At 39.1% G+C, this 19,320-nt stretch overlaps 1 protein-coding gene across 4 annotated transcripts in view; it reads right to left on the reverse strand.

The window, feature by feature from the left end:
* The window catches only part of CSMD1 (CUB and Sushi multiple domains 1), a 1,148,093-nt gene that overhangs the window by 717,964 nt on the left and 410,809 nt on the right, over positions 1-19,320 (reverse strand). The window lies entirely within an intron of this gene.

Here is a 19,320-nt window from a genome sequence, read left to right on the forward strand (position 1 = left end):
ACATGAGATTGTACTAAATATAATAGTGATTTGTGAATGTTCATTATTAGGACGGTTCCACAAAAAGCTGGGTTCACTCCTCCAAGCCTGGACTCCTATTAAGCAATTACAGGACCATGTAATCTTTCTGAAGAAAGGATAGATCATGTGTAATTCCATATGGAATCACTGTGGTTTAAATGCTTAAAGCAAGTGAATTATAATCTCATAAATTAGGCTTGCAACTCCACTGACTTGATAGAGATCCTGGAGACTTGCTTGAAAAAAATTTCCCCAAACAAACGTAGGTTCCTCTAAGAATATCTGCTGAAACTGAATTATTTTTGGAAGCAAACCAGAACTACAAAAACTTAAGATTTTACTAAAGGATTTCCAGAGTTTTTCATGTGCTGATCCTTAAAATCAATACTGCTACAGCTAATTAAAACTTTAAAATATCGTGGTTTTCTGCCTTTATTTCAACATACACTCTGAATTCAAAGAACTGTATCAGTGCCCCCGCTCACAACAGCAAAAGTCAAAAGATTACAGTACATCCAGTGGTGAATCTTTTAGTTGTACCCACTGTACTATAGAGCATATTTGGTTCTTCGATAAAAGATAATCATCCCTTCCCCACTTTAATAATTGAGTAAAAAAATAAGGATTTTTTGTCTATATTCTCTCTTGTTCCTTTATGACACTCCATCTATGATAAATACCACAGTGGAATTTTTAATGAAATAAAAACTCAGATAACTGTGTATTTGGTGCTCTGATTAAATGTCACAAAATCTGAGACATTATTAATATTTTGGCTCAAAAAAAGCTTTTTTTCTCTTTTTTTTTTTTAGATCTTTCAAACACGAAAATCTGTTTCACAGTGATATCTGTCATGATAATCATAGGGCACAAACCAACACATAGGTCAGCTTACTTCTAACAGCAGGTACCAGCACCGTCAAAGGAAAAACTGGTGTGCGTGTGTTGCTGGTGCTGGGAAGAGCAGAAGGAAAACTACAGTGGACCTGGGAGTGGGGTTGCAGCAGAAGAGAGTTGTCCATCAAATGTTCTTCTACCTTAGAAACCTTGTAAAGGTCGGAAATGGTTGTCTACAGATAGATAAGACTTTGAAATCACCAGGGGGGACTTCAATATTATGAGGCTGAATCCATCAGAACAGGTCTTTTCTAAGGCAGTCCCTAAATCTACCTTGACCACCCCCTCCAGCTGTGATGTCTCAGGCAGTAAAGGGAGCACAGCAACTACTCGGCTGCTTTGAGAAATAATTGTTTCTATTTGCTGTGACTTTTTTACCTATCGTAATTTAAATAGGAAAAATAATATTAGAAAACTGAAATCAATAAGCCCAGGAAGATGATGTATCTGAAAACTGAGCAGCAGTCTCTTCTGCCGGAAAATCTTTTCACTGGAGAGAAATTAACAGGGAGGCTTACTCTCAGGAATAACTTATATAATAACACTTGATAAGACATTACAGGAAGAGCAACTGTAGTGTTATGTCTGTGTCTTTATATATCAATACACAGTGACGTCCAATCTTGTAAATTTGTAAGAATGTATAAAATACCACAAGTCAGATTCAATGAAGAATCTAAGCAGGTAAAATGAGCTATAACAGGCTTAAATTAGACATAAATCCTAAAATGTAATGCTGGAAGCCCCTGCTGGGTTGCATGCTATACCACAGTGACTTCCAAGACACCATAGGTACAACAGTCATCTACTGTACATCAATTTATTCCATGCACAAACATTTAAGCTTTGACAGGATTCATGCTTATGCCCAAGCCCAACTGAAATCTACATATTAAGTTTTGATTTCCTCACTCATTTGAAAAGTTTTATCTAATAAATACTTTCCAACATGTAAGATGTGTGGGTAGGACAATATACAGAGAATGCAACCTCTTTTCTTTTAAACTGTAGTGGGAAGTGGTAATGGAAGTGCTTTTCTTTCACAAAACTTTCAAGTTCTGATTTGACCAGTTCAAGTACTAATACAGTTCTTTTTTTTTTTCCTGTGTAACGAATATGGAGCTTAATCACCTGGCTCTGAGTTCCAGATTCCACAGTGGATGGTCAATACAGAATCACAGCTAAGTTAAAAAAGGAACAGGTTCAGTGAGAGAGTGCAAACGATACTACTTCTTTTTCAGCTTGCTGCAACAACATGTTATCTGCACAGTGTTGCTGGAACACCAGAGCCTGAACAGTCTCTAAAGCTCACCCAGTGCTAGATACTTAAAGGACAGTATAGCGAGTATCTTCAGGAACAAGCTATTTAAGTCAGTGAGATATCATGGGATGATTGTACTGCTTACAATGATGCAAAAAGTGAGCAATCATCAACCCCACATCTGTCCATCCCTGTCCTGCCATTCCCACAACATTTCTTTTCCGCAGTTCCCATAGCAACTTCTACCAGTCATACCTTCCCTAATTCTGACCTCACAGCAGTGAAACAAATTAAGCTTTCTCGGTTTATTCTCCCTGATTGTTTCTAAGCCTTTGGTTACAGATTTTTGCATTCCTGTGCAGCACCCAGAGATTATCACTTCCAGTCTTTTTTTTTTTTTTTTCTTTTTTTCTGAGTCTTTTGAATCTCTCCGCATGACAATTACTTGTTTCTTCCCCCAGAAAGGTCTAATTACTGAAATGCTCTATATTTAGAAGAAATAATAGTTAGTCTTCCACTCATGTGAATTGCTAGTGCATTAAGTCAGGTACCTCAGAATGGGATGACAGCGTTAGTATGCTGAAGTACAGCTAGCATGCTAAGCATGCAGCTGTTTAGAGCTAGTTAATAGGAACCACTGATGGTACGAGTATCCTCATTTCTGCCTCTTACACATCTGATCAGGAACTGCAGGGAGGTGCCTCTACTCAGTGTGTATTTACAGCCTGAAACCATTTTCTGAAATTAGACTATGCTGTCTAAATAATTCTGGTGAAATGCAACCCATCACGCTGGAAACATCTTTTGAGAAAGTGTTTCATCTGCAAGAAAGAGCTAATCCATTATGGATTAGACGAACAATAGCAGAGGTGGTTTAGTAACTTCTCTGAATTTTGTCAGCAAAAGCGGACACACGTACTGCAACAGAAGCCTTGTAAAATGTTTTTGAAAGAGGTAGAAACTATGAATTATTCAATTATATATTGCTTTTAATAGTGAGTTAAGAACACTTTGTTGATTTTTTGCCTTTTTTGTACTCTCAAATTTGGATCAGATTGTTAACCAGTGTTGGTTAGCCTTATTTCATTGATACCAATGAATCTTGAGAAATACCCCATGTATCATTACCACCTATATATTTTTTAGTATTATATTGCTATATAACTGAGACTGTTACCTTTAAATGACTTCAACTGGACAATCAACTGCCTTATTCTTACACCATACTTAATTCATCTCTTTCTATTCTGTACTATTTCTTTTCTTCTTGGTGACAAGCACACAGAGTGAAGAAATCACCTGATGCTAAATAGAACCAGTTGCAGTGAAGTTTTTCATTTTCCCTTTCAAGATTTTCTGAAGAGCTGGGGTTCCTGGCACACAACCCTACCTTCCCTGCAGAAAGAACTGCTGCGTGGTGGCTCTCTGAACCCCAACATAAATCCCATGCTCCCAACAGGAGCTGACAAAATCTGTCCTGAGGAGGCTTTGAGACCCCAGTGGTGCCAGGGATGACTTGATAACAAGAACCTTTGTTCTTGTCCTCTGCAAGGGTCATCGTGCCATTTGAAGGAGAGCTATAAAGGTGAGGAAATAGTACAGAAAATACATAATACATACAAGTAGTACGCATTGCTGAGGCCAGGTCAGAAGCAAATTGGATGGTATATCTGGATGTACTTTAGGCAAGGAGGGAAATGTAGGGTTTATCATTCAGGATTAAGAAATTCTGAGAACGTGGGATTATCTTCTAGAAGAAAAATGAGACAAAACAGGAGATGAAACATAAAACAGCCCTACTGCTCCACTTCTTGGAGCACATAACAGGACACAGTAAGAGACTAGACAAGCACCAATCCACTAGACAAGCACCACTCAGTTTGAAGAGAGGCCTCTGATTCTGGTAGCAATTGACAGGAGCAAACTCAATGTTCTTCGAAAAATGCATATTACCATTTAATTGTGGTCAGACAGGATTCTGCTGTTTTGTCATGGGAGTAATAATATCTCTGCAGACTGTGAACACGTTGTTGAACTGTTCTGTAGTGCTGAGACAGCTTCGCAACTTCTGTTTCAACATCTCTAACCAAGACCAAAATTGGGTTGCCAAGAGAACAGAAATCTCTGAACTACAGAAAACAAGCCATGCCAAAAATCAGGTGCTTTTTCAAATTCTATTGTAACAGTTTGCAAGATTACGCTGAAAATTGAGCTGTTATTCATATATTATTATTCCATTTCATTGTTATTCATTCTGTTCCTGCAGTGCCCAGCATTCAGGACAATCTATGTCTACAAAGTACCCCACCTAAGAGAACAAATAACATCAGAAGAGTGGGAGAACAGGACACAGTCTATGTATAATACTTCTGGTAAAATACATACTTCTCATTTCCATATACTGCTTTCAAACTGTTTTCTTCATTTGATATCTTTTCTCAGCCATCATTAACTAAATGACTCTTTAGGTGAGATGTGAAAAGAAAGGGGGGGGGGGGGGGGGCGTTAATTACAATGGATCATATTAAAAGGGAGAGTCTCTAGGCACTGGGGGAAAACAGGCAAGATTGAAGAAGATGACAGTGAACAGTGGAAAAATGATTAGGAAAGGCCTTAATTGTCGTGAATGTGAAATAGAAGTAACATTATAAAGCACAAGAGTTAACTTTTTTTTGTTGTTTTGCACTACGCTAAGGTACCTCACCCGAGCTAAGCTGCAATACACAGCACAAGGACTGAGAAAGAACGACTCCTAAAATCATGGGAAACACCTGGAAAAGCACTGTTGACTCCTGCTGCAACGCCAAGTCTAAACGTGCATCCAACACTGTGTGTATATGTGTGGATGGTTTATGTGCATATTTAGGCATACATGCACACAAACATACACTACAGCGGTGGATGAAAATGAAAGCTATTGTAGTGCTGATAAAGAGAAATGAGTCACACTACTTGTGGTCAGATAATTCGAAACTATTCTTTTTCTGTTACAGCAAATGACAAATACATATTCTGGCATATCTATGTAGATACACATAGAGATTCTATAATCTATGAAATGGGATTAAAAGCTTAGTTATTGCCAAGGGTTATTTAGCATTATTATATTTATTATGATAACTTCTCTATAAATTCTAACATCGTTTAAAAATTCTAATTAGGAAACTTTAGATGCATATTCTCTAATGCTTGTCATCCATCACAGGTTTTAGTGCAGTGTATCTGATGAAGAACAGTAGTGCAGAATAAAGAGCAATGGCAGGAGTGCCAGTCTGTGTATTTTTGATGATAAAAAGACTGAGCACTCGCCAGCAGCAGCTTGCTGTCAGTAAAAATGAATCTGAAACAGATGCCAACTGCATCAACAGCTTGAGCCATATACATTTTTTATTAGACAAAGACATAAATCATGACAAAAATACATAGGTGCAAGGCACATCAAAGAATACCACTCTTACACCTCAAATAAAAACAGGAAGTTATCTAGTACTTTATTTGCAACTTAGACTACTCTGTTCATATCTGAGCCTGTAAAACCAGCATGTTTAGTGTTAAAAATATGAATTAAAACAGAACTTGGAAAAGAGTGTTGTATCTTTATACTTCATCTATATAAACTTGGATATTGTTTTACTAATGCCTAAACACAAGGACCTATATTGTGCTATCGGAGCACAATTTTTCATTATTCTGCAACATATAAATGTTTTCTTTTCTATTCAAAGTTTATATCAGAGTAATTTGTATATAGCACCAAATACATAGGGCCAAAAATCACTAAGCTCTTTCCCTCCTACCCATCTCTTAAGGAGATCATAAGCCTCTATCTTTGCCTAATGATGGACAAGGAAAAATCCTTACATAAACATAAAATTAACTCCTCAAAAATTTACTTTTCTTTTGTTTTAAACACTGAGCATTTTGTAACAAGACTTATTTCATGTGTCAGTATTTATCTATTTCAAAACTTAACTGAGAGTCTGATTTTCCATGTTACCACCCATTTACTGAGATACTCCATTGAACTAGATACTGAAATCTGTTTAGAGATCGCTTTGAAAATGTGTGATTTTATTTCAGAAGTATGTTGATGTTTATGGAATTAATTTAAGTTCAAGTGGGTCTTCAATTGTTTATTTTGTTCGAGGGTTTCATATTCCCAAAGATTCCAAAGTATTCAGAAGGCAATGTGTAGCACAGAATGGAATAAAAATGTTGAATCTAAACCAAAAACATGGGAACAGTTCATTTATGTTTAAATGAGAAAGCTGTTGAAATTGCTTGTATGCACGTGTTTGCATTTTCAAGGAGGTGGTAAGGATTTTGTTTGCTTTTAGTACTCCCTCTACACCTAATCAGTTTTACCCCCTAATTGCTACCATTTGAGCATAGATGGAATAATTTTATTCACAACTATCCTTTCTGTAGCTTGCAAAATGAGCTATACTAACATTTGAACAACTTTTTTTTTTTTTTCCCCCCCTGAAATGCTAAGGAAATGTTAAATTAACTTCTAGCTGAATTACTTGTTATATGCAGTTTATCTTGTCATACTGCATACTTTTTTCAAGTTGTCTACAAAATTTAATTTTTTTTAATTATTCTAAGTATCCATTCAGAATGACTGAATGAATACTAATTACAGATTTAACTTGAATTTTTCTTAAATTATTAAAGGGAATATACAGTCTATTTTCTAACTACAATGTAGTACTAGTAGTTAAATTTAAGTTACATAATTTCATCTCTTTCCCTTAAATGGCTGATCTACTCTTTAGAAACATGGACACAAAGTGTTAATCACGTCCAAGCTTCCAAATCCTCAAGCTGTTTGCAAATTTGTTGTCACCATCAACTGACTATGATTAGTTCCTATCAGCCTGAATTTCCTCCACAACTTCACCTGCCTGCCTAGATTATCTTATGAACAAACCTATCAAAGAACAACTCCAACATTAAATCTTTTTTTTTTTTTTCTTATGAGGCTTATTTTATATAGTAAAAGAGCATACTACTATTTATAAAGAATTGGCTTATATCTACCATAACAAGTTTAATGAAGTTAAACTGGTGTCCTGGTTTCAGTTAGGACAGAGTTAATTTTCCTCCTAGTAGCTGGTAGGGTGCTATGTTTTGGATTAGGATGAGAAGAGGGGTTGAAGAACAGCAAGTGCCAATCGCTACCACAACTGTGCACCGGCGGCAATATCGCACCAACCGAGACTCCCTGATTCCCATCCATGAGCTAATTCGTCAACTGGAGAGCCAAGGAGTGATCAGCAAGACCCATTCACCTTTTAATAGTCCCATATGGCCAGTGTGAAAGTCTAATGGTGAGTGTAGACTAACAGTGGACTATCGTGGCCTGAACGAAGTCACGCCACCACTGAGTGCTGCAGTGCCGGACATGCTAGAACTCCAGTACGAACTGGAATCAAAGGCAGCCACGTGGTATGCCACAACTGATATTGCTAATGCATTTTTCTCCATCCCTCTAGCAGCAGAGTGCAAGCCACAGTTTGCTTTCACTTGGAGGGGAGTCCAATATACTTGGAATCGGCTGCTCCAGGGGTGGAAACATAGCCCTACCATTTGCCATGGACTGATCCAGTCTGCGCTGGAGCAGGGGGAAGCTCCTGAACACCTGCAGTACATCGATGACATCATTGTGTGGTGTTTAGCTGCCAGCCGGGCTAAACCACAACAACTGGTTACACCAATCTAAAAAAGGCCATAACAAATAAGCTCAGCCACACTCAACGCAACTCTTACTTGAGGAAAATCTCATTTTCCACTGAAGGCGGTAGCAAACCAATATTTGGCCCTTTGCTGCACCTGAGATTAGTAAAGGTTAGTCTGTAATGTGTTTCTAATTCTGTGTGAGAAGAGGGTTCAAAATGCTGCCAGCTTCTCTGACCCTGAAATCAGAACACATGTCATCAGGAAGATAACATCACACTATGGAAGATGAAAATAAAAAGTAGTGTTATGCTTTATTATGGCCTGCACTGGATGACCACGATCAGTGCATTCCAACAAGGGAGGGAAAGATATAAACTCTTCCTTTAAAACCACAATGCAAAAAAGTCTTTCAAAATTACTGCCATGTCAGAACAGGATAAAATAGGTCAAGAGAAAGACAGAAAAAGAAAGGATAAAAAAGTTAATGTTTCTTTTCTTTTTCCTTGAACTACAAAGGATTACTGTCCTTTTTGTCTTTTTATACATCGTGGAGTATTGTGCTTAACATTATTAATTAGACTGGATGTTAGATTATTAGAAGAAAACATAAATAGAAGGACTAATGGGAATCTGTAATCTCAAACAGCTATCATATTTACACTTGCAGAGGTCTCAGCGCCAGCCTTAAGAATCAGCAGAGACAAAAACTCAATCCTTAGGTCTGTTTCTCTCTGATTCCTTTGAGAGTCTGCGACTTTGAAGAGACAACCATAACCCTGGTGTTTAAAACTCTCTCCAGATTGCCCAGATCACATATTTATGCTAACGCAAGGACCTTCTCATTTCAAAGTACCTGTTAGCAGGAGGTCCCACTGGAGCACTAGGCTTCCAAACTAGCTCAGGCCTCTGATGGGAACCAGGTGGGTGATGAAAACACTTCAAGGGCAAAGATACCCACAAAACGGTTTATTCTGTTGATTTCATAAGCAAGCTGTCTGTTCATAAGTGGAAAAACTACACTTCATTAGAATTAGATAAAGGAATCAAGGCTAAAGTGAAGTAACTCTTTCCAAAAAGAAACGTAATTAGCATGAGTCAGAAGGGAGTCTGGATGCAAGGCTGACCTCATCTAGGTAACTCAATCAGTAAATACTGGGCTGAAATCGCCTCACTAACAGCACTGGAAACACCAATTTGTGTATGGACCTAAGAGAATTGGTAACACTGAATAAAAAGTAATTAGGGGTGAGTTCTTTATTTGAGAGGAATTTCAGAAGAGAAAGGGAGGTACAGGAGATTCAAAAATGCAATTTCTGGAGAAGAAAGAATGGGGAATAAGACATAAAAGGAAAGAAGGGAAGTCTTGAGATGCACACTCAAATGAGCATCTCTCCCTTGCAGAAAGGTTCAGAAGGCTGGGACTCTTCAGCCTAGAGAAGAGAAGGCTTGGGGGATCTCATCAATGTATATATATACCCGAAGGAAGGGTGCAAAGCAGGTGGACTTTTTTCAGTGGTGCCCAATGACAGGACAAGAGGCCCAAGAGGTTTCGTCTGAACATCAGGAAGCACATCTTCACTGTGTGGGTGATGGAGCACTGGCACAGGTTGCCCAGAGAGGTTACAGAGTCTCCCTCCCTGGAGATCAAAAGCCACCTGGACATGGGCCTGGGCACCCTGCTCTGGGTAGGCCCTGCTTGAGCAGGAAGGTCAGAGCAGATGGGCTCTAGAGGTCCCTTCAAACCCCAGCCATTCTGTGGGTCTATGAAAAATAAACCACTACATGGATTTTAAATGACTAAAATGAGGTGGTATCAATCACCTACATGTCTGGGCTTGCCTAACATCTGAAGCTCACTAGACAGTCACTCACATCCAGATGGCAATTTATCCCATATACAAACACGAAGACTTATCCTCTAGAGTCCCTGCCTACATCAAGGAAGCTTACACAGCTAATTGGAACTAGAAATCTAGACTGGATAGTTCAAGTCACAGATAAATGCCATATTTAACATCATTCATAACTATCAATTATCTTTAATTTAACAATGCATTGCCATTAGCTGTAAAATGATGAGTTAACACTGCGTGTTGTTGGCCACTGAAATGGGTTAGTGTTTGATAGCACATATATTTTGTTGAGATTGGTTTTGGTAGGATGTGGTTATAACCTCCGGGAGACATTCAAGTATACCTGTCTGTCATTAGCTTTCCTCCAATGTCTCCATGTTTCTGTATTTATTTGAGACATAATGTCCCCTAAAATATAGCTAATTGCTATCAAGGATGAAAGCGTCTCTATCCTTGTTATTTTTGTGGAAAAAAGATACATACTTAGTTGTTTTCTCTGGGCTAAAGATAAGCCAGGCAAACCTGAAGCATTCTCCTTGAGATGGTCATCAGCCATGCAGCAAAGCTATAAGCAACTATTTGTATGGTACTAACATAAGTCTACAAATGCCTAAGTAAGGTTTATTATGGAGACTTAAACTAAAATCTAATAGTTGTTCCTCAGAGCTGTACATCAAAGTTGTATTTAAAGATACTTCAGCAAGATCCTAAATGATAGACCAAAGTGAGCACTATTTTATATAAACAAACCTTGTTTTATCCTATCCTCATTCTTTGTAAACATACTTGTTGAAGGCATTTGAAGTTGCAAAAACAAATGCAAGGCAAACAATGGCGAAAGGGAGGAGTATGGTTTCTGGCTTACTTTTTTATTAGCTTTCTATATTTTATCATTCTTAGCTGCTTTGCCTACCAAAATACAATACTGCTTACATAAATGCTTCTGATCTTATTTTTCCTCTCTTTGACTGTATTCATGGCTCTGAAAGGCAAACAGAATTCTACCAATTTGCAGCTACTTTTGCCTGTGAGAAAAATCATATAAAAACATTCAGAGGAAGTTAAAATGATAAACTGATCTATGATATATGATATAAAGATCATATAAAATGTAAAGATTTACTGAGTTAAGAATTTTCCTTAAAAAAATGCATTGCATGTAAATTGTTAGGTCATCTGATTCTTTAAAGCTCAGCCTGCAAAAGAAATGTTCTTCTTTGTGACAGATTCTTTTTTCGTTGAAAAACACAATTCATATTTCTGAAATGGTCTTTGTGGGGGAGAATGGGATTACACTGTACGGAAGAAAGGATTCAGAAAAAAATACATTTGACAAGTCTATCTCTATTAAAATAAAAATGCAAGATGCTGATAGTTTATTTTTAATATTTCTCTAAGATGACACTGAGCAAATATATAAAATTCCAGGATCAATTTGGATCATGTTCATTTTAATGCACTGTGTTAGTCATAGCAGTAAATGTACCGGTGGAGTTCACATGACAAAGAAGGTTGTCATAATATATAATGTAATAATGAAGATCATATTAGCAATTTTCATAAGATCACATTAGCTATCCAGAAGGAAGATGGTAATTCTACATAAACAAAAATGAATACTAGTGAATGAATAATACTGTATCTGTATTGAATAGTTTACCCCATATTCCAGTACTTTGAGACTTTCTGTATCCGGTTAACAAAAAAGCATTTATTTATTTTTTCCAATTTTAAATAAGACATGTTTGTGCATAGAAAGGAAAAGTACTAACTACTGACACAACTGTATTAGGATAAAGATATGGCCACTGCATGGTTTCTGCTTGCTGAAGGCAGAACAAGGCCAAAAAAGATAAATACGTGTCTGTTTTGCTGCTGTTCTTCCATTTGGCTCTTTTGTTTATGGATTGACTTTGAAGGCTAGACAAGTAGTGACAGGCAGCAGCACTGCTAACCTGAAATCATAGTGTTAGCAGTGCAATGCCATAGGATGTTCAGCTTAGTTTCCCCACATTTTACATTCACAACTGTGTTACTGAACCATAGCAAAGGCTGCCAGAAGCTTATAGATCCAAAGAAGAGCAAGAATTTTGCCTGGTGTTGTTTCGATTTTGGCTGACAGAATCTCTAGTTTCTTTTATTTTAAAATCAAAACAAATTTTAAAAGCCTCCAATATCTGTCTGCCATTAATTCCTGGTAGTAAGATATTTAATTTTGTGCCAGATATTTAAATTAGATATGACTCTTACAAAGGACCTATCGCATTTCTACAAGTTTTGACTTCATTTTCAGTGGTAGATATTTCATAAATACATACCTTTTATAACCTTTCTACCGTTGAAGAGCATGAGTGTGAAATTGTAATGCTCTAATGCTGCCATGCCATCGAAAATATCAAGGTCTGTGAAAAGTAGTATACAGATTTGTATGCTAGGCAATCAATACCAACACCACAACAACAAAAGACAGCCAAGATGATGTATATACTATCCCAATGACAATGTAAGACAGTACAGTTTCATAAACATTCCCTTCTCTGTGAAACTTAAACAGCTGACCAGTGTTTTAAAATTTGGCCCTGACACTAGACTACAGAAAACCTGATAAAAAGAAAAGTTGACAAACCATGCATTTGTTCACGATACATGAAACTTATTAAGGTTTCAGTTTTCCTTTCCAAAGCATTTTTTTCCTTGTATTTGTGCCTATGTATAGTAAAAGCCAGAAGGACTACTCCATCTCAGTATGGTTTCAAAACTGTGCTAGGCTACTTTCCCCAGAAGTTTATTTATTCTATGAAAGGTCTAGATCTTCAATGTTGAAACTCTTTAGAGTACAGCAGAAAAAGTACAGGAAAAAAAAAAAAGGCAATAATTTTCACTTTGTAGGAGCTGTCTCAACTACAAAACAGAAACAGAGTCAAGCATACTCTGCCTCCAACCAGAGAAGACTGAATTATTTATGCAGAGTGGAGATATCCAGGGCAATAGTGCAAGAGAGATTCTGAATGACCTGTTTTTCACAGAGGACCTGGTTTAAGATCCTGGCTGTAACAGAGTAGAGCTGAAACTTATATCTGAATTTTAAATATCTCGTGTGAGTGATCCAATGTTCAGTCCATCATCTTTGGTTCTAGATACTTATTTTTCCTCCTCCTCCTCCTCCCTCTCCTCCTTCTTCTCCTCTAGTATCCTGAGCAATAAGAGCTATTTTGACAAAATTTCCAGCAAAATCAGTATATTCATAAGAAAAACTCCTGTTTTGACAAAGGCTGTGTTCTTTGACTACATATCTTAAATCCCCAAATTCCTGATCTCTCCTATCAATGTAAAGGATATTTTACAGATAGCTAGAAGAGTAACTGAAACAATTTGTTTGAAAGCATATGACAGTGATTGTCACACATCCACTAAATCAAAATTGTTGCCACTTTCAATATGCATTCACACATTGTCACAATCCAGATTAACTTAATCAAAAATATGCAATTCATTGAATGTGGCTTTTTTAATATGGTCCTTCATACTTTGGTTAAAAAGTGGTCCCTGTGCAAGCTGTTTCAAAAAGCTAGAGTAGCCTCTGTTCAAGTTCCTTACAGAAATCAGATATACCACTCAACTTCGAGGGCTACTAGGTGAAACAAGCCATGAGGCAAATTGAGAATGAGCTCAGCTGTCATGTCACAGAGCTAATACATTTCTTTAGTCCTGTGTTACTTCTGCTTTGCGAATGAATAACTCAAGTCAAATATGCTCTTTTTTCAGTTTCTATTTTCACTAAAAATCCAAGCGTTTTCAGATGGCACTACAAACAATTTGGTGTTGAAAGGTTTTGCCTTGAGGGAAATACAATGCTCCAAGAAGACAGTCACATGGCTTCTCTGAAAGACATTTTGTATTTGTCTGCAGAACACTTTGGATGACAGAATTAAGTAGACAGTTCTATGGAGAAAGACAGAGAAAATAAACTCCTCTGCCATATTCACTCTAAAACAACAAACATTTTGAGCTGCTGTGAACCAGAACTTCTGCCACAACTAGCTGCTAGGAAATGCTTAATTTTTCCATTCCTATTTAAGGCATATAAAAACTCCTAATTAAAATAAAAAATAATCATTCTTGAACACTTTTTGCCAGTTACAGAAGTTAGCAGGCCAATGATTTATTTGTTTGAAGTAATACCTAGTCCCTAAAGGTTGATACATCATTTGATTTGCAATCTATTTATTGAGAGCAGGAGTCCTTCTGAGAAATGAGAGAGGAAAGACTTAATAGAAAAGTCAGTACAGAGCAAAGATTGTGATGGAATATAATTTAGAAAGACTTTTTGGTTATGGAAATAATCTTTCAGTTGGTTGTGATTGCACATTTTTATCCTCTTCTCTTATTTTGCCCAGCACTAGATGTCCTGTGACTTTCAGGTGTAATGACACACCTCTGCAATTTAAGCAATTAAATTTTCAGCTACAGTAGGGGTACCATAGCAATCTAGATTATCGTTAAGTACACTGAATATACACATTTCTGGAAAATAAGTTATTTTTTAAAAAATCCTTGTCAAGCAAATGTTATAGATTTTCATTACCTTCAATGTGATGAAGACTTCAAGCAATATAGTAATTAATCTTTAAACATCACACATAGTCTGAGAATTTCAGAGTACAATTAAAGGTCAGGTAAGATATTGGTAAAATCTTCACTCCTTTCATAATTTCTTAAACAGTTGAGACCTCTACATTTCTCACTACAGCACCAAATTAAAGTAAAGCATTTATAGCAATTTGTTATGGAATGCTTGATGCAATTTGAATAGAGGGAGCATCAAATCCTGTTTAAATATTACTCTATTTTCTGTAGCAATTATAATTCTGCCATTATACAAAAATTGAGTAAACAAAATATATGACAGCAGCTCTGTTTGTTTGAAGTTAGAACCAGGGAAAGGATTTAACAGGAACATCTTGACTATACAAGCCTGCCCTTCCCATGTGTTCACCCCCCTCCAGACAAATAAACAAACAATTACAAAAATCTACAGGGAATAAAAAATCTTCATGTTTTCAAGAGAAAATGTCAAAATAGCAGACAAGACAGCTTGCAGTTTACTAACAGAAACCAGTGCTATAGGATACAGCAGCGTTGTGCGTATGGCTGCACAAACAGGGCAAAGCATTAGCAGAGAGTTCTTTGCTGCGATTTATTGTTCCCCAGACTCTGTAAGTGATGTGAACGACTGTGAAATTACAAGTAAGCCAAAAAAACATGTGAAAGAAAAAAAAGTCACAGGGAAGGAGTTTATTTTTTTCTTTCCTATTGCAGTCTGTCACATTCCTATTAACATACAATTTATGGAAGCATACGTTAAGCACCTGAACTGTGTAGCTTTCTACGGCTTTTCAGTAAAGCGCTGTTTGACGAGAAGCCACTTACGTATGCTTTTAGAATATATTGGCATTCATCAAAACAAAGCATTTCTTATAATCTAAATTCTCTTAAAAGGTGAGGCAACGGTGACAATATACATTTTGCCAATACATGAAGGCTAACCCAAACATTTTCTCAATTATTATTTCATATGGACAGTTGGTATTCTGAAGTGCATAGACAATAGCATGTAATAAACATTCAGAACATGCTTCTAGGATAAAAACTGTTTTTAAACTGTATCATGTATACACTTCTAAATATAAAGCCTGCTAATACAGACTATGGATTTTCTTTTTCAGACTTCTGGTTTTCTTACTCTTTCCTATAGTTGAGAAACATCAACATATAATCATAGAAAAATTAAGGTTGGAAAAGACCTTCAAGATCATCTGGTCCAACCATTCCCCTACCACCAATGTCACCCACTAAACCATGTCCCTAAGCACCACGTCCAACCCTTCTTTGAACACCCCCAGGGACGATGACTCCATCACTTTCCTGGCAACCTGTCCTAATGCCTGACCGCTCTTTCTAAGAAGGAATGTCTCCTAATTGTTTTAACTGTTGAAGAGTAGTGCTCTTTGTCCAATTCTTTGTTTTAATTGTTGAAGAGTAGGGGCATGACGTTTCCATTTTTCCACTCACCACAGACATCCACCACCGACTGCCAGGACTTTTCAGCTATGATGGAGAGAGGCTTGGCAACTCCATCAGCCAGTTCCCTCAGGACCCTGGGATTCATGTCATCAGGTCCCACAGACTTGTAGCTATTTAGATCATCATGTGGTCTTGAATGTGCTCTTCACTTACAGTGGGTGGGACTTTGATCCCCCAGCCTCCATCTATGAGTTCAGGGAAGTGAAAGACTTGGGAAGCCCGTCTACCAGTGCAGACAGAGGCAAAGAAGTTGCTGAGTACCTCAGCCTTCTCCATGTCTGTCATTACCAATTACTCAGATATAGAAACTCACTCCTAATATAAGAAATTAGCCACCTGTAATCGCTTACACACTACTATTTTCACCCCTCGGTCTATTTTAACAGATGTTAAAGGCGCATGGTGGCCCTTGGGGACTCCTCCTGTCACCCCAACGCAGCAGCCCGAAGGAAGCTGGGTCCTCTCTTGTGCTCTTCCTCAAGGCTCTGTGCAGAAGGGCTGCCACCTCTCGCACAGGGGCTGGCGGACGGGAAAGAAGCACTCACACAACTCCCGAGAATCGGCAAGAGTTCTTTATTGCTGGATGTTTGGTGGCTCCAAGCTAATGCTTGGGATGGAGCCTGAGCAACAACGAGTAGGGAGCTCGCCGGGCCCTGCTGCGAAGCTGTCGGTGTTCTCTGATGGCACAGAGCAAAGACCTGCTGGGGTAGTCCCAGGTCTGATGTGGCCGAGGTGGATCCACTTCCATGGGTTCCTCCGCCTCTACTTGTGGACCCACCTCCATAGGCTCCACAGTGTTAGGCAGAAGGACAAGCCAGTCCTTGCCTGGGACTGCCCACACAGGATGCCTTCCATCAGGAATATTTTCAGGCCAGGCTGCCGAACCAGGGGGTTGTCCAGTTCCACATTTAGGCCCCATGCCACTGTCCAGTTCATTTCCAGGCATGGATTCAACGCTGCCGTCTGTTTTACGGCCATGGCTGGGTCCCACACTGCGTTCTGGCCGATAGGCATGCCTCTGCTCCCCACGGATGTCTGCCTCATGCTCCCACCTTCGCTCCACACCACCACTGCACCACTGGTTAGGCCCAGGCCCCCTGTCGCTGTATGTTTGAGGGGCCAGCCTGTTCCCTGCATCGCTGCGGTGCCAATGATACCGCTGATACGTGTCTGTGGGCCGGGCACCAGACATCCCCCAGGCACTGGTGTCTTTTGTGCCGGAGGTGCTTTCCCTCTGCCCATGACACATCTTCCTCTTGTTAGCTGCCATCCTTCTCGGTGCTTCCTCTGACCACTTCGCTGTCTTCACACCGAGGAGGGCTGCCGCTCACTTTGCTCCTCTAGCCTTCTTCCTGCCGCATATGCTGGCTCTCAGAGGACTGAGTAGCTGAGCAAGTGGCGGGCCAGCTGCAGGGGGTCCTGTTTTATAGGGCCTGGGGCAAAGGCGGGGCAGCAGTGGCCACTGTGACCTCAGCAAGCCTCTGTGATGCCCAACATGAGTGGCCCAAAGGCAGCTGTGCTGGGAGCAGGCTGGAAGATGCCCTCACGTGGAAGAAGGAGAAGGGTTGGGTGGGCTGAGGGCCCCTTTTCTGGGGCTGGCTCCCCCAGGACATTTAGTTTGCCAGAGAGAAAGGCTGCCCCATGCAATCCTGCCTCAACCCATTTTTCTTCAGATCTCTAAGGGTTAGAATCTCTTGTTAACAAAAGAAATTACATGTACTGGATTATTTCGTGTATTGTTTACATGCATACATAATACTTAATGGGTTCACCATAACTATAATCATACTGAAAAATAATATGGTTAATATTGTCCGAATAAATGATTTAGAAGGAGGTGTGCTGAATATGGGATAGATAAGCTTCTACTGAAACAAGTAAATGATCGGAGTTGCTACTGACTAGAAACCAGATTTAGCCTTTTCTTAATACCAAACACAACAGTGTGGATAGCTGATCCTCAGATCAGCTCTGACGAGAAGGACCTGGGGGTGCTAGTTGACAAGCAGCTCAACATGAGCCATCAATGTGCACTTGCAGCCCAAAAAGCCAACCTGGCTTTTCCTGGGCTGCATCAAAAGCAGCATGGCCAGCAAGGCAAGGGAGGTGATTCTCCTCTGCTTTTGTGAGACCCCATCTGGAGTGCTGCATTCAGCTCTGGGGGCCCCAGCACAAGAAGGACATGGACCTATTAGACCAAGTCCAGAGGAGGACCACAAGGTTGATCAGAGGGCTGGAGCACCTCTCCTATGAAGACAGGCTGAGGGAGTTGGGGTTGTTCAGCCTGGAGAAGAGAAGGCTCCAGGGAGACCTTATAGCAGCCTCCAGTACCTAAAGGGGGCCTACAGGAAAGCTGGGGAGGGACTCTTTGTCAGGGATTGTAGGGATAGCACAAGGAGTAATGGTTTTAAGCTGAAAGAGGGGAGATATAGATTAGATATTAGAAATTATTTCTTATGAGGCTGGTGAGGCACTGGCACAGGTTGCCCAGAGAAGCTGTGGATGCCCCATCCCTGGAGGTGTTCAAGGCCAGGCTGGATGGGGCTTTGGGCAACCTGGTCTGGTGGGAGGTGTCCCTGCCCATGGCAGCGGGATTGGAACTAGGTGATCTTTAAGGTCCTTTCCAATCCAAACCATTCTGTGATTCTATGGTTGCTGCCTCAAGCACAGAAGTCCATCCAGGACAGGAGTACACGTCACTGCTAGCTTTACCTGATCTTTATGCTTACATGCTATGCAGTCACATACTTTGAGGGCCCCTGTCCACTGCTGCCAGCGTCATCTCAATCCTAAAAGAGCAACTAGATATAACTGGTTGGAAACTAGTTGTATTGTTTTGTGAATTAGCTTTCAGATGCACACAATTCAGTCATCGATCATATAGAATGCCAATACAGATGTTGAGGGTTAAACAGTCTCCAGTCTGCTGTACTGGACTACTTTTCATCATTTATTGAAGATTTAGGAATATATTGTGCTTCCACATACCAGCCAGAAAGTCCTCTGAAGAAAGAGAAAAAATCAGTTTTTATAAATGAACTTAAAACTCAAAATATATAAGTACCAGCTGCATTCATATAAACTGCACTGTACAATATTTTCCTATTTTAATCTCCATCATGTATTCATAGAATATCCCAAGTTGGAACGGACCAACAGGGACCATCCAGTATGGGTATTTTCAATTCCCATATTAAAAATTCTAAAAATTTTAAAGTTCAGTACTTTACAATTTTGTCTTGAATGAAAGCAAAACCAATGCCTACAGAAAATGTAATTTTCATTACTATACCACTAGAAAGTAGAGTAAGTCTGCATTTTCCACAGAAGGTGTTTTACCAAATGAAACAGTTCACACTGTAGGAGAAAATATTAAGTTTATTAAAAGAACACAAGTCACCAACGATGAGTAGGAATTTTAGTGAAGATCATGGGGCTATACGATAGATGTGACTGTTTCAAGAGCAAGTTCTCTGTATTTAAAAACTTTATTGTTGTCTTTGCTTAGTACTAGGAACTTTT

This window comes from Cygnus olor, chromosome 3, assembly GCF_009769625.2.
Source record: "Cygnus olor isolate bCygOlo1 chromosome 3, bCygOlo1.pri.v2, whole genome shotgun sequence".
In the NCBI taxonomy this organism is placed as follows: Eukaryota; Metazoa; Chordata; class Aves; order Anseriformes; family Anatidae; genus Cygnus; species Cygnus olor.